The sequence below is a fragment of the Oncorhynchus masou genome, chromosome 3, assembly GCF_036934945.1.
Source record: "Oncorhynchus masou masou isolate Uvic2021 chromosome 3, UVic_Omas_1.1, whole genome shotgun sequence".
Taxonomy (NCBI): Eukaryota; Metazoa; Chordata; class Actinopteri; order Salmoniformes; family Salmonidae; genus Oncorhynchus; species Oncorhynchus masou.
The window spans coordinates 48942205-48957610 of NC_088214.1; the positions used below are offsets into that span (position 1 = coordinate 48942205).

General features: G+C 42.8%; 1 protein-coding gene across 1 annotated transcript in view; it reads left to right on the forward strand.

Annotated features, from left to right (window-relative positions):
* Nucleotides 1-15052: 15052 nt before the first annotated feature.
* LOC135518250 (anion exchange protein 2-like) overlaps nucleotides 15053-15406 on the forward strand; it is a 58281-nt gene continuing 57927 nt past the window's right edge. Inside the window, exon 1 of the mRNA XM_064943274.1 lies at nucleotides 15053-15331. The gene's annotated coding sequence lies outside the window, so the exon portion shown is untranslated. The remainder of the gene's footprint in view (nucleotides 15332-15406) is intronic.

Below are 15406 nucleotides of genomic sequence, written 5' to 3' on the forward strand. Positions count from 1 at the left end.
TCCAATGGCCACCCAGACTATTTACATTGACACCCCCCTTTGTTTTTACACTGCGGCTACCCATTGTTTATTATCTATGCAGTCACTTTACCCCTACCGACATGTACGACTTACCTCGACTAACCTGTACCCCCGCACACTGACTCGGTACCGGTACCCTTACTCTTGTATTTTTTCCTTTAGTTTATTTAGTAAATATTTTCTTAACTGCATTGTTGGTTAAGGGTTTGTAAGCAAGCATTTCACGGTAAGATCTACAACATTTGATCTTCTAATCTACAATCAGACACTACCTCCAGGTCAATAGGCTCTTTGGAAGGGTTGCCTGGAGGTTACTAAACACCAGTAGCACTTGGATTGGGACCGTTGCTTTGGTCAGATGACATGAAAATAGAGCTCTTTGGCAATGAATCACAGTGGTGGGTTTGGTGTCAAAAGAAGGATGCATATGTATAAAATAACCTCATACCTACTGTAAAATATGGTGGTGGATCTTTGATATGGGGCTATTTTGCTTCCACTTGTCCAGGGGCCCTTGTTAAGGTCAATGGCATCATGAAATGTACCAAGTACGAGGACATTTTAGTAAAACAAATGGTTGCCTCTGGCAGGAGGCTAAAACTTTGCTGGAAGTGGATCTTCCCTGTCCCTAGCGTTGGAGAGAGGCTGTATGGAACAGAATGAGTTGCATTATAAGTGCTTTACGTTAAGTCATGATACGTCATTATTTAACGTACAGCGTCAGAGGGGTCTGTTTTTTCAACTTTTTTACTATACTATCGGGCTATTAACATGTCAATCAAAGCTTGAATAGAAACATTGTTCGTACCCCTGATTTTGATGCCAACACAGTCGCTACGGTCCCATTAGTTTTCATTGCAGCCTCGTTTGAATGCCGCGGTTGCGCAAATTTGTACGGAATGGGGTTAGCCAACAGTAGTTTTATAGGGAGGTTGCGGATTGGAAGTCATGAACAGCCTAATTATAGACACAGACTTTTGGATGTCCATGTAAATGGGTTTGGATACTGCCTGTTTTGGTTAGGAGATCAGATTTTTAAGGCTGAAGATATCGTTCACATTTTCATTAAAAGCATGAAACTTTGTGTGCCAACAGAGACTCTGGGTTCGCGCCCAGGCTCTGTGGCAGCCGACCACGACTGGGAGGTCCATGGGGCGACGCACAATTGGCCTAGCGTCGTCCGGGTTAGGGAGGGTTCGGCCGGTAGGGATATCCTTGTCTCATCGCGCACCAGCGACTCCTGTGGCGGGCCGGGCGCAGTGCACGCTAACCAGGTCGCCAGGTGCTTCCCCTGACACATTGGTGCGGCTGGCTTCCGGGTTGGATGCGCACTGTATTAAGAAGCAGTGCGCTTGGTTGGGTTGTGTTTCGGAGGACGCATGGCTTTCCACCGTTGTCTCTCCCGAGCCCTTAAGGGTGTTGTAGCGATGAGACAGTATAGTAACTACTAACAATTGGATACCACGAAATTGGGGAGAAAAGGGGGTAAAAAAAGGGGGTAAAAAAAGCATGAAACTTTGTACACTTTGTAAGTGATAATGCACTGATGTATAATCTTATTATGAAGTAATTATTATGCATATCAACCACGACCACCAATTTGCCTTGGTTTTTACTTGGATTTTGTAGTTACTATTTCACAAGCAATTTTCTCTGAAACAGAGCCTAATTGAACCAGGACACTTTGTCACGAGATAAAACAGAAACTACAAAGCCTGATTTCAGTATTGTTGGGCAGTTCACATAGGGAATTGGTCTGGAAATGCTAATGTTACTAATTGTGCTTTATGTTTTGCTACTGACATGTAACTGCTGTTCTGGAGAAATTACATTGCATGATGTAAAGTCTGTCCCCTTGGTCACTAGTATTATCTAATGGAGCACCATGCCCTGAGTGGAAACCACTCATGGCTTGAGATTGCCCCTCATTATCACTGATTGTGTTGGACTGACGCTCACGTGTGTTTGGACTATGACATTGACTGCAGTCAAGGCCATTCTTCACAGGGTAAGAACATAGACATTAGGATAATTTAGCGTCTCTGGTCTTTAACTAGTCAGTCATGACATCCATAGCTATACAATCCTAGATTCTCAGAATTTCCTTACCGTGGGGGAAAACACAGGGGATTTCTCAAAGACAGCGAGCAAAAAAAACAACTACATTTACATGTTGCTTACAGCATGAGTGCATTTCACACAACTTTTGCATTTTAATTGGATTATAAGGCTTGTATGAACGTCTTGCTTAATATGTTTGTCATCATTGCCAATCAACTGCATTATACTTTTTTTTTATCACTTAAACTTCAACCAGTAAAATGCTCTTTGACTAGCTATGCTACAAGCCTGTCAAAGAGCGTTAGCATTCTAGCTAACAACTGCTGCATCAATAATAGGTATTTTGCAACGATCATAAACAAATATAATCTTAGCGACTGTTCATGTAATTATCAAGACAACTGTAAGCCTATGAGAACCCCAAAAGTTATTTTGTTAAAAGTACTAACTACGTAAATCTAGACAGTGTTAAATAGGCGCAGATGACAGTTGACATCCCCAATTTGTGGGAGTGGTTTAGGGGACTACTTCTTCATGACGTGAATAGCAACTCGTAGAATAGGCTGACGTCAAAGAGCCCCTATAAACTGAGTGTACAAACATTAAGAACACTTGCTCTTTCCATGACATAGGTTGAACAGATGAAAGCCATGATCCCTTATTGATGTCAGTTGTTAAATCCACTGCAATCAGTGTAGATCAGGGATGCAAACTGGTGAGGGCCCAAAAAGGTGACACTTTATTTTGCACTGAAAAATGCAAAGAAAATCCCTGCTAGGGGGAATTGCAGGTTTTAACTAATTAAACAACAAAGAATATGATCTACATGATCGGTCTCTGTGTGTAAAATAACAAGCGGTTAATGTGACCCTAACTCGCAGCTAAAAAATGTAAAGAAAGGAATCCAATGTTATTTGTTGCCTAGACTTTACTGCAAATGACACTTAATCCTTGAGAAAAAAACAATACACTGGTATTGCAGTTAGCCATGAAAGCGTTTATAATAGAACGCTTGTGACACATCTATCACATACTGTAGAGGGAAAACATTAGGTAGTTCGTTAGCTGGTTAACATTTCACACAGATTGCCAGAGTCCAATAAGCAACTAAGTTAACGTTATAACTTGAGGAACAGCAAGAAGTCGTATACCAGTTAATACTATAGATAATTGGTTAGGTTTACTAACGTTAGATCATTTGATGTTGTAATGTTAGCTAGCTAACGTTAGCTGTCTGACTTTATTAGCAAGCTCATTTTCACACCATAAACTCAATTATTTTATCAGCTAAGTTGGCTAATGTTGCTCAACATTTCTCTGGCTATCTAACGAAGAATTCGATCCAGCGAGCAAGATACTTAACAATGCTAACAATACTTGTTCCACCACACTTTCTCCCTCACCTCAAACTTTCCAAATGCCAGTGGCTTTTCGGTTACAGCTCATGAAGTAGGCTTCATCACCGTCTCACCCCGTGTCCGTGGTCAGGCTTCTCACCTACCTCTTCGTTATCTTTCGGGGACGTGCTGCTAGACAGGGACGCGCAGCTATAGGTGGCAAACTGCCACTTGTAGTAGCGCATCCCTGAAGGCAAACTTGCTGTAACTAGCAAGTTGGTTATCTCCAAAAGTTTCTCATCGGCTCTACACAAATCACGTAGGTTACCTATTTTGGATTCAAAACGTCGAATTTCACCGAAAGGTGACTCATTTGCATTCCTGGTCGATGAAGGGGAGGAGACAAGTTAATGAAAGATGTTTATGCCTTGAGATATTTGAGACATGGATTGTGAATGCGTGCCATTCAGAGGGTGAATGGGCAAGACAAAATAATGAAATGCCTTTGAACGGGGTATGGTAATAAGCGTCATGCAAACCGGTTTATGCCAAGAACTGCAACGCTGCTGTGTCTTTCACACCCAACAGTTTCATGTGTGTATCAAGAATGGTTGGAACCATTGGAGTCAACACAGGGGGCAGGAGTGCAACTCTTTTGCTTTGTCCATAAGTGATTTAGCAATCTACACAGATTTTTCAGCAAGGCCATTACTTTGAGGGTAATGTGGGCTTGTGGTGACATGTGTGAACTCCCATGTGTTTGTGAAGGATTCAAACTCATTTGATTTGTTACAGGGCCCATTGTCAGATATTAAAGTCTCTACAATGCCATGACTGGCAAAGGCTGCTTTCAGCTTGTGTATCACAGCTGCAGATGTGGTGCTGTGAAGCTTGTCGAGTTCGAAGTATCTGCTGTAGTAGTCCACTGTTACGATGTAGTCCTCATGTAGTCCTCATTGTTCCGGGTGAACAGATCGGTTGCCACGACCTGCAAGGGTTGGTCTGTGATACAGTGAGGTAACATTGGCTCTTTGGTGTTTGAGGGGCGTCTTTCAAGACATATGGTGCATTTACCACCAATGTCCTCTATTTGTTTGTACATTCCGGGCCAAAACAAAATGTCCTGTGCTCTCTGTTTGCACTTTTCCATGCCCATGTGTCCAGCATGGACCTTTGTCAATCTCTTCTCAGACTGGTAGGAATAATGATTTTCTCTCCTTTGAAAATTATTCCGTTGATCTGTGATAGTTCATCACGATGGTTCCATAATTCTGAGACGCTATGATGGCATTTTCTCCTCTCCTCAGGCCATCCATCCTGTATGACTTTCCTCGGCTGTGCGAGTTGTGAGTCCTTTTCTGTTTCTGCTTGGATCTCCTTCAGTTTTGTGTCACTAACTGGTAAGTAGCTGTACACAGTGTGCACTTGCATATCCATGCCTTAACTGAGGCTGCTGTCCTTATAGGTAAGAAACTTCATGGAGAGTGTGTCCGCGACAGGGATGTCCTTGCCTGGACTGTGAGTGATTGTGAAGTCATATTTTTGTAGTTGAAGGATCATTCTCTGTAGCATTGACGGGGCAGAGGCTAGTGGTTTCCTCATAATTGACTTAAGAGGCCTGTGGTCAGATTCCACAATGTCGTCCATATATGTACTGATGGAAACTTTTACATCCGAACAGAATGGCGTAGAGCTCCTTTTCAATTTGAGCGTAGTTGATTTCACAGTCTGTGAGATTTGGAAGCGTAGCCGATGGGCTTTCCTTCTTGCAGTAGCACTGCATCTAGTCCATACTTTGACACGTCCACTTGGAGTCTGAGCTCTTTGTCGGGGTCGTAGTAGGCAAGGATTGGTCCTGGTTCTCTCGTGATCAATTCTTTCACATTCTGGAAAGCAATATCGTGTTGCTTGTCCCAGAGAAACTCACTGGACTGCTTCAGCAGTTGACGCAGGGGTGCATTAGCATTGGAGAGGCTGGGTGCGAACTTTGCTAAGTAGTTGACCATGCCAAGCACTGTTTCCAGCTGTTTCCACAACGGTTCTTTGGTGGCTCCATTTCTATTATGGCTGAGATCTTCTGTGGATCTGGCTTGATTCCAGTTGCTGTGAGAAGATGTCCGAAGTAGCTGACCTCTGTTGCGCCAACTGTGCTCTTCTCGGGGTTGAGCCAGACTCCTCTCTCGCGGGACCTTTGCAGCATTGAGCGGAGGTTTCGGGTCGTGCTCCTCTTTGGTTCGACCATAGACCAGGATGTCGTCCACAATGGCCACAACTCTGTCGGTCTTCGTACACTTCGTCGATCTTTCGCTGAAACTCGTCTTGGGCTGAGATAATCCCAAAAGGCAGGCGACAGAACCTTTAGCGTCCAAACGTTGTGTTGAATGTTGTGAGCTTAGATGACTCTTGTCTGAGCTTGGTAGCCCAGTAGCCTGATCTAGCATCCATGACACTGAAGTAGTGTGCTCCCGCTAGCTTGTGTGTGATGCCATTTAGCGTCAGTGAAGGACCATGGGGGCGTTTGATAGCCTTGTTCAAGTCTCTTGGGTCGAGACATACTCGGAGCTTGGCTGTGCGTGATTTCTCCACCACCACTAACACGTTTACCCAGTCAGTCGGTTCTGTAACCTTGGTGACTATGTCACATTGCTCTCCAACTCTTTCTTCAGACGGGGTCCATGTCTAAACATGCTTTAAGACCTAGCACTGCAGGTGCTCTAGTGTCAACAACATAAGTCCAACATCATGTCACTTTCCTTGTATTTGCATTTGAAAGTGTATGTGCCTTTTACTGGGAGCTGTTCACCATCATAACCAGTCAGTCTGCTTGTGGTGGGCTGTAGCTCGTACTCTGATGTCAAGCTGCAGTACTTATTCAGAGGAATAATGTTTACTTGTGCACCAGTGTCTAGTTTGAACTTTAGCTTTATGCCTTGTGTTCCTATTTCAATGTCAGCAAAGGCTTGCTCTGTCTCTGATATTTTACTTTTCTGTGTCACTGAATCAATAAACAGTTCATGAGCGTTTGACTCTTTGATTGACATTTCATCTTCACTCACTGTGTGTACTGTTTTTCCTCTGTAAGCTCTGCACACTTTTGCAAAGTGATTCCATTTTCCACATTTAGTACACTGTTTGCCTTTAGCTGGGCAATTTCCTTGTTTGCCATGCACTTTGTATCCACATGTTTTGGGGCGTTTTGAGTCTGTCGCTCTGCTTTCGAGTTATGTCTCTCTCCATTCTAAAACAGGCTCTCTGTGCACCGGAGGTGTGCTTTGATGTCTGCCTGACTGCTGACGCGCTAGTGCTACTGCGCAAAATGTTTTTTATCAGCCTGTGCTAGCTCGTGAGATCTGGCTATTTCGATAGCTTTGTCCAGCGTTACCTCAGACCCAACATTCAAAAGTTTCGGTGAGTGTATTCCAAATACAATACGGTCCCTTGTTTGCATAATCACAGTCTTTCACAAGCAGACGCAGCTCTGTCACAAACTGTTCAAAAGACTCGCTAGGCCCCTGTACTTTCTCATGGAATTTGTACCTAGCGAAAATCGTATTGGTCTTCGGCGCAACATATGCTTCAAAACGATCGTAGTACGTTTTCAGTACCTTCGATTCAACCTCGGGAAGTGTCCATGTGTTGTAAATATCTCTCCCCTTTTCACCGATCCAGAGGAACAAGTAGCTGCATTTTCCCTCTTCTCCTCTGTCCTTCAGAGGACCCGTGAACATTAGCTCCACATGCTGTTTGAACTTACGCCATGCATCGGGTAAGTTTGTAGACTCCCAGTCCATTCGAGGTGAAGGAACTCCAGAAAAATCCATCTTGTAAGACCTCTCTCTGACACCATGTCTTGTTTTGCACACTTTGTACAAAATAATTGTCACGCCCTGGCCATAGAGAGGCTTTTTATTCTCTATTTTGGTTAGGCCAGGGTGTGACTAGGGTGGGCATTCTATGTCCTTTTTTCTATGTTTTGTATTTCTATGTCTTGGCCTGGTGTGGTTCTCAATCAGGGACAGCTGTCTATCGTTGTCTCTGATTGAGAACCATACTTAGGTACCCTTTTCCCACATCTGTTTTGTGGGAAGTTAATTTTGACTTTGTTTAGGGCACATAGCCCAAAGCTTCACGGTTTGGTTTTGTTCTTTGTTTTGTCAGCGTCATTTTTAAATAAAGAAAATGTACGCTTACCATGCTGCACCTTGGTCCAGTCCTTCAGCCAGCCGTGACAATAATAAAATGCAGTACTACAGGATATGTCTTAATGTAGCTCTTTATTAGCTAGCTATAACTGGCTCACGTATTGCCAACCAGGATCAAACTGACCATGACCTAACCATCTGGGTGGTCTTAACCAATCATAGCACAGTATGATATGGCGGGAAAATGCATCCAATTACAATTCAGTATGTTGACACATATGAATAATACTCACTGTAAAGCTCACTTTCTCCCCTTTCCAACAAAATAAATGTCATGACCTAAACACTGCCCGTTTCTGCATAATTCAATCAGGCAATGAGCCCCGTCGGGTGTTTTTAAAAATGGCGGGTGGGGAAGCGAAACTAATGCGGGTGAGAAGGAGAGATGTCGTGTTGGAAAATTGCTTTTTTTCACTCGATTTGTCCAACTTATCACCTTATTGCCTCTAAAATGTAAATAAAACACTATAAAGAGTTTATATGTGTCATTACATACCTATTTGAAGGTGATCTGCTAAAGTGATCTTAGAAGTAAACAGCGGCTTTGAGAATGATGATCGCATGCAATGATGACGCAAAAAAATGACTAGGTATCCCCCTTTACCACCGTCACTGTCCATTTCTTGTATTTAAAGGATGCGAGAAGTTCTACACCTGGTGGAGAGATTGTGAGACAGAAATAGTTGCTTTATGCGTGCTGTATGTTACATGACACGTCTAGATGTAACGGAGGGACCGTTTTTTTTTCAACTTTTCTCCAATACTATAGGTCCATTACCATGTCGATCAACGCTTGAATAGAAACCTAGTTCACACCCCCGATTTTGAAGTCAACACAGTCCCATTAGTTTTATTTGTAGCCTCGTTTGAGTGTGGCGGTTGCGCACTTGTATGGAATGGGGTGAGTTGAAGTTAAGTGGCAAACTGCCTCCAGGGACGCGCTGCTATAAGACCGCGTCCTCGCACGAGCTTGCGACTCTACGTCTTACAGGAACGCGCTCGCCGGCCAAGCACACGCACTGTCGTGGATGCAAGAAGCATGCTCGTGCGGTAGAGTCGATTTCCGCGCTTGTAAAGCCAGGGTCGTTATAATATAGTGTTCAGCCACTTTGTTTCGGCAAGCCTAAACACTGTGTATGAAATAATAGCGGTTGACATGACTAACCCTTCCTCTGTCCCCCAAATTTACAATACTTGACTGAGAGACTTTAGTATTTCAAGTACAGATCAACTACAAAGACCAGGAAGCTGTTCGAAAAGCCTCATAATTAAGGGCAATGATTGGTAGATGGGTAACAGGGTAGCGTTGGACTAGTAACCGAAAGGTTGCAAGTTCGAATCCTCCGAGCTGACAAGGTACAAATCTGTCATGCATTGAATAGCTTTGAGTGCGCTCTCATCTGTGTCTCTGTGTCTGTGTGACTGAGTTGGGTCTCTGGGGCTTAATGCTGGCAATTGATTTATGATGGCTTGGTGATAGCCACCTATAGCATATAGCATTCCATTGAATGATTAGTGTCTGTGAAATGCTGGCCTGACAGTGCTAGGTGAACCCTCCCTCCAGTTTCCCTCTCATGTGCAGATGAACACTGGACTTGTTGCATTAGTATCTGTGTGTTAAGGAGTGCGAAACTGAGAAGATAACTCTGTATAAACGAGCAGTAAATGACTTAGAGACATAAACCTGGCGCAATGTAAGTCTTGCTGTCTGTTGCTTGATAGCACAATGTACCTTTGTATAATTCTACACATCTGTTGTTTGTCATGAACATCCAGGAGGATGTACTTTGCTATAAAGAGCTGTAGCCCAAATCTGCTTGCTGTGTTCTCAGCGAACATGTTCGGGTGGCCGTTGACCAAATCCATTATTATTGCAATTGTTAATCGATAATAAAGATTGCTTGTTTGAAGAAATAACAAAGCCTCTCTCTCTTGGTTAGAATTTCCACCACAGGTCTGAATACATTTGCAAGGCACTGTATATGGTATGGTCTGTGATGACAGCAGTGTTTCCAATCAATGAAAAAATAGGCCTGTCATATGTGAGTTGATATCTCATGTCAATGTCATACTGAGTCAAGTCAAGTCAGATCTATCTAAAGTGTTGGGTCACAACACACTTAACATCATTAAAAATGAATTGTCGTGGACATTCTACACCATGTCTTGGAAATTACCACTAGGGACACTCAAAGTCAATCTTAAATGAATCATTGTTTATTATCAGAACGCTGGAGAGGTTCCAACCAACGTAATGCACCTTAGGGAACGTCTGTCAGAAGTTCCAACGAGGCAGTCCCATTTAATTGTCTTATATACTGCAGACAAGTCATATTTGCATGATTTAGCTTATTCATAATTGATTAATCATGTGACTGACCAATACCTCTCAGGGCTTTTTCTCTCCAACCTGAGACCTTGAAACTGAGATATCCCTTTCTCTAAAAAAGGTTCTGGGCGTACTGCCAAATTGCAGACACTGATAGTGAGGATTTGTTCAATCAGTCACTTGCATTAACACAAGAATTGGTTTATAGAAAGCACAAACATAGAACATAAAAATTGGTAAATAGAAAAGCACCAAAATAACATTTTCCATCACATAATCAAACTGATCCTCCTGATTCCTGCTTACAAGCAAAAACTAAAGCAGGAATCACCAGTGACTTGATCAATATGGAAGTGGTCAGATGACGTGGATGCTACGCTACAGGACTGTTTTGCTAGCACAGACTGGAATATGTTCTGGGATTCATTCAACGGCATTGAGGAGTATACCACCTCAGTCATTGGCTTCATCAATAAGTGCATCGACGACGTCGTCCCCACAGTGATTGTACATACATATCCCAACCAGAAGCCATGGATTACGGGCAACATCCACATCGAGCTAAAGGCTAGAGCTGCCCCTTACAAGGATAGGGACACTAATCCGGACGCTTATAAGAAATCCTGCTATGCCCTCAGACGAACCATCAAACAAGCAAAGCATCAATACAGGATTAAGATTAAATCATTCTACACCGGCCCTGATGCTCGTCGGATGTGGCAGGGCTTGAAAGCTATTACAGACTACATAGGGAAACCCAGACGCGAGCTTCCCAGTGACGCGAGCCTACCAAACGAGCCAAATGCGATTTATGCAAGCTTTGAGGAAAGCAACACTGAATCATGCAATAGAGCACCAGCTGTTCTGGACAACTGTGTTATAATGCTGTCGGTAGCTGATGTGAACTAGACCTTTAAACAGGTTAACATTCACAAAGCCGCGGGACCGGATGGATTACCATGACGTGTACATAAAGCATGCACGGACCAACTAGCAATTGTCTTCACTGACATTTTCAACCTCTCCCTGACTGAGTCTGTAATGCCTACAGTTGAAGTCAGAAGTTTACATACACTTTAGCCAAATACATTTAAACTCTTTTTATTTTTTTTACAATACCTGACATTTAATCCTAGGAAAAATTCCCCGTCTTAGGTCAGTTAGGATCACCACTTCATTTGAAGAATGTGAAGTGTCAGAATAATAGTAGAGAGAATTATTTATTTCATCACATTGTGATACAGTGAGTTATAAGTGAAATAATCTGTCTGTAAACGATTGTTGGAAAAATAACTTGTGTCATGCACAAAGTAGATGTCCTATCTGACTTGCCAAAACTATAGTTTGTTAACAAGATATTTGTGGAGTGGTTGAAAAAACGAATTTTAATGACTCCAACCTGTGTATGTAAACTTCCGACTTCAACTGTACATGTTTCAAGCAGACCACCATAGTCCTTGTGCCCAAGGAAGCGAAGGTAACCTTCCTAAATGAATACTGCCCTTTAATGCTCACATCGGTAGTCATCAAGTGCTTTTAAAGGCTGGTCATGGCTCACATCAACAGCGTCCTCCCGGATACCCTAGACCCACTCCAATTCGCATTCCACCCCAACAGATCCACAGGTGACGCATTCTCAATCGCAGTCCACACTGCCCTTTCCCACCTGGACAAAAAGAACACCTACTGTATGTGAGAATGTTTTTCATTGACTACAACTCATCGTTCAACACCTTAGTGCCCACAAAGCTCATCATTAAGCTAAGGACCCTGGGACTAAACACCTCCCTCTGCAACTGGATCCTGGACTACCGCAAGGCAAGAGGTACTGGAGGACCAAAAGGCTCCTTAACAGCTGTTACGTTCCCCAGTTTATGTGTTGTAGTTTGTGTATTTGCATGTGTTTATTTCAGGAAATGGCTTCCTGAAATCTCTCAAGCAGCTGATTGGTCGACTCCATGGCTAATTGGAGAGCTGACCCCGCCCCCTCGTCAAGACGCAGCTGCCTCCAATTACCCATTCATTCTGAAGTTATATAAATGCCAGTGTTCTGTTCAGGAGAGAGAGATTTTTCTGGGAGGTCATTGCTGAGATTTTTCTGGGAGGTCATTGCTGAGAGTTGGTATGTTTTGTGAGTTTGTTGCTCAGAGCTTATTTGATGTCCTTTGTTTCTTAGTTTGTTTGTGAAATTGTTTAATATTCTGTTTCATTTGTTCCCAGGGGGGAAGGGGAAGGCACCTAGGGAGTGCTTAGGCAAGAGGCCCGCGGGCATACATATACCCGTAGCATATTCGCTGTCTAGGCACACTAGGTAAGACTTGGGCGGCCCACCCCCTTGTATTTTGGTTAGGGCACCAGGTGGTGCTAAATTAGGTAAGTAGTGGCTAGGCAGGTAAGATAGGAGAGGGGGGGCTTTGAGATTTACTTTCTTTGCTTTGGTTCCGTCCAGCCCCTTTTCCCCATATTACCGTGTGAAGGAATAAAGTCCTGGTAAACGGTACCACATTCTGCTTGTTGTCATTCTTTCTTGCACCTACAGTCCATACCTTTTTCACTTCACGGAGAGTTTAGTTGTAGCAGGGTGTTGCGTTCCCTCTTCATAGAGGCGTGCGTAATAACAGCTTCTACCCCCAAACCATAAGACTGCTGAACAATTAATCAAATGGCCACCGGACTATTTCAATTGACCACCCCCTCTACTCACTGTTTATTATCTATAAATAGCCACTTCACCACTACTTACATGTACAAATTACTTTGACTGACCTGTACTCCCGCACATAGACTCAGTAGTGGTACCCCCTGTTTATAGCCTCATTATTATTATTTTATTCTGTTGCTTTTTATTATTATTTTTTACTTTAGTTTATTTGGTAAATATTTCTTAACTCTTTCTTGAACTGCACTGTTGGTTAAGGGCTTGTAAGTAAGCATTTCACGTTAAGGTCTCCACTTGTATTCGGCACATGTGACAAAGTTTGATTTGATGTTTTTTAGCTAGATGTTTGATTTTCCTGCATGTCATCCTTTTTAGTGACCTACTGTTTCTTGTGTGTAATTATAAAAAACGGGGGGGAAAAAACAATTGCTTGTTCTCAGCTGACTCACCTGGTATACAATCTGAATACATGAATGTTCTCAGCTGACTCACCTGGTATACAATCTGAATACATGAATGTTGTTTAACCTCTAATCAATAGTTTTGACTATTTCAAATAACTTATTTGTCACTGTACACATAGCCTTTATGCATCACAATCTGGTTTCTAGTGGGATAGAATCAGTATCTACAATCCATATACAGTACCAGTCAAAGGTTTTGACACATCTACACACCTCTCTAGGTTAGTTGAAGTCATTTTCTACAGGGTAGAATAATAGTGAAGACATCAATACTATGAAATAACACACATTAAATTGTGTAGTAAACAAAAAGTGTTAAACAAATCAAAATGCATTTTATATTTGAGATTCTTCAAAGTAGCCACCCTTTGCCTTGACAGCTTTGCACACTTGGCATTCTCTCAACCAGCTTCATGAGGAATTCACCTGGAATGCATTTCAATTAACAGGTGTGCCTTGTTTGAAGTTAATTTGTGGAATTTATTTAATTCTTAATGCCTTTATAGCCAATCAATTGTGTTGTCACAAGGTAGGGATGGTATACAGAAGATAGCCCTATTTGGTTAAAGACCAAGTCCATATTACGGTAAGAATAGCTAAAAAAAAAAAGCAAAGGGAAACGACAGTCCATCATTACTTTAAGACATAAAGGTCAGTCAATGCAGAATATTTTTTTTAGAACTTTGAAAGTTTCTTCAAGTGCAGTTGCAAAAACCATCAAGAGCTATGATGAAACCGGCTCGCATGAAGACCGCCACAGGTAAGAAAGGCCCAGAGTTACCCCTGCTGCAGAAGATAAGTTCATTACGGTTACCAGCCTCAGAAAATGCAGACCAAATAAATGCTTCACAAAGTCCTAGTAATAGACACATCTCAACATCAAGTGTTCAGAGGAGACTGGGTGTATCAGGCATTCATGGTCGAATTGCTGCAAACCACACTATAGGACACCAATAATAAGAAGAGACTTGCTTGGCCCAAGAAACATGAGCAATGGACATTAGACCAGTGGAAATCTGTCCTTTGGTCTGATGAGTCCAGAGTTGAGATTTTTGGTTCCAACCACTTTGTCTTTGTCATACGTAGAGCTGGTGAATGGATGATCTCTGCATGTGTATTTCCCACCATGAAGCATGGAGGAGGAGGTGTGATGGTGTGGGGCTGCTTTGCTGGTGACACTGTCAGTGATTTATTTAGAATTCAAGGCACACTTAACCAGCATGGCTACCACAGCATTCTGCAGCGATACGCCATCCCATCTGGTTTGCGCTTAGTGGGACTATCATCTGTTTTTCAACAGGACAATGACCCAAAACACACCTCCAGGCTGTGTAAGGGCTATTTGACAAAGAAGGAGAGTGATGGAGTGCTGCATCAGATGACCTGGCCTCCACAATCACCCTACCTCAACCCAATTGAGATGATTTGGGATGAGTTGGACCGCAGAGTGAAGGAAAAGCAGACAAAAAGTGCTCAGCATATGTGGGAACACCTTCAAGACTGTTTGAATCTGGTTGAGAGAATGCCAAGAGTGTGCAAAGATGTCATCATAGCAAAGGGTGGCAACTTTGAAGAATCTCAAATCTAAAATATATTTTGATTTGTTTAACACTTTTTAGGTTACTACATGATTCCATGTGTTATTTCATAGTTTTTAAGTCTTCACTATTATTCTTCAATGTAGAAAATAGTACAAATTAAGAACAACCCTTGAATGAGTAGGTGTGTCCTGGTACTGTATAACCTTGTCCTCATTTTCAAAACGTCATTGTCAGATTTTAAATAGCTGCTGTAGACAGTGTCTGTACGCAATTGTCTTTCGGCACGTGTCATGTTTCACACTGTGTTTAACACAGTGAGTCTGTGTGTATGTCCCTTATTGTCGAGTCATCTACGGTCACATGCTTGTCAGAGGGCTAGAGGAGAAAGACTAACCGATGGGGGGGGGTTTGAATTTGGGGGAGGGTTTGAAACATTAGTTGGTGCTCAATGGTTGCGAGTGTAGTGTGCATTTGCCAGGGTGAGTGTCGTGTGTTAAGGGTAGAGCCAAGACAGGAATACAGAATTAACCACAATCTCCCTCACTCCCTTTTGCGCTGCCTCTCTCTTCATCCCTTACACACACGCTCTCTCCCAAACAGATGCACACACTCCCTCTTCTCGGTGTTCTCTCACTGCCTTTCTGAATTCAGTGGGATTTGACTCGGTCACTACGATGTTTGCTGTTGCTGGAAGCTCTCTGCAGTGAGCACGCTGAGGTAAGCTCTGTCACTCTCTCACACACCTTGGTCACGTCGTCTGCTGCGAGCTCATAGACACACCGTTCAGACTTC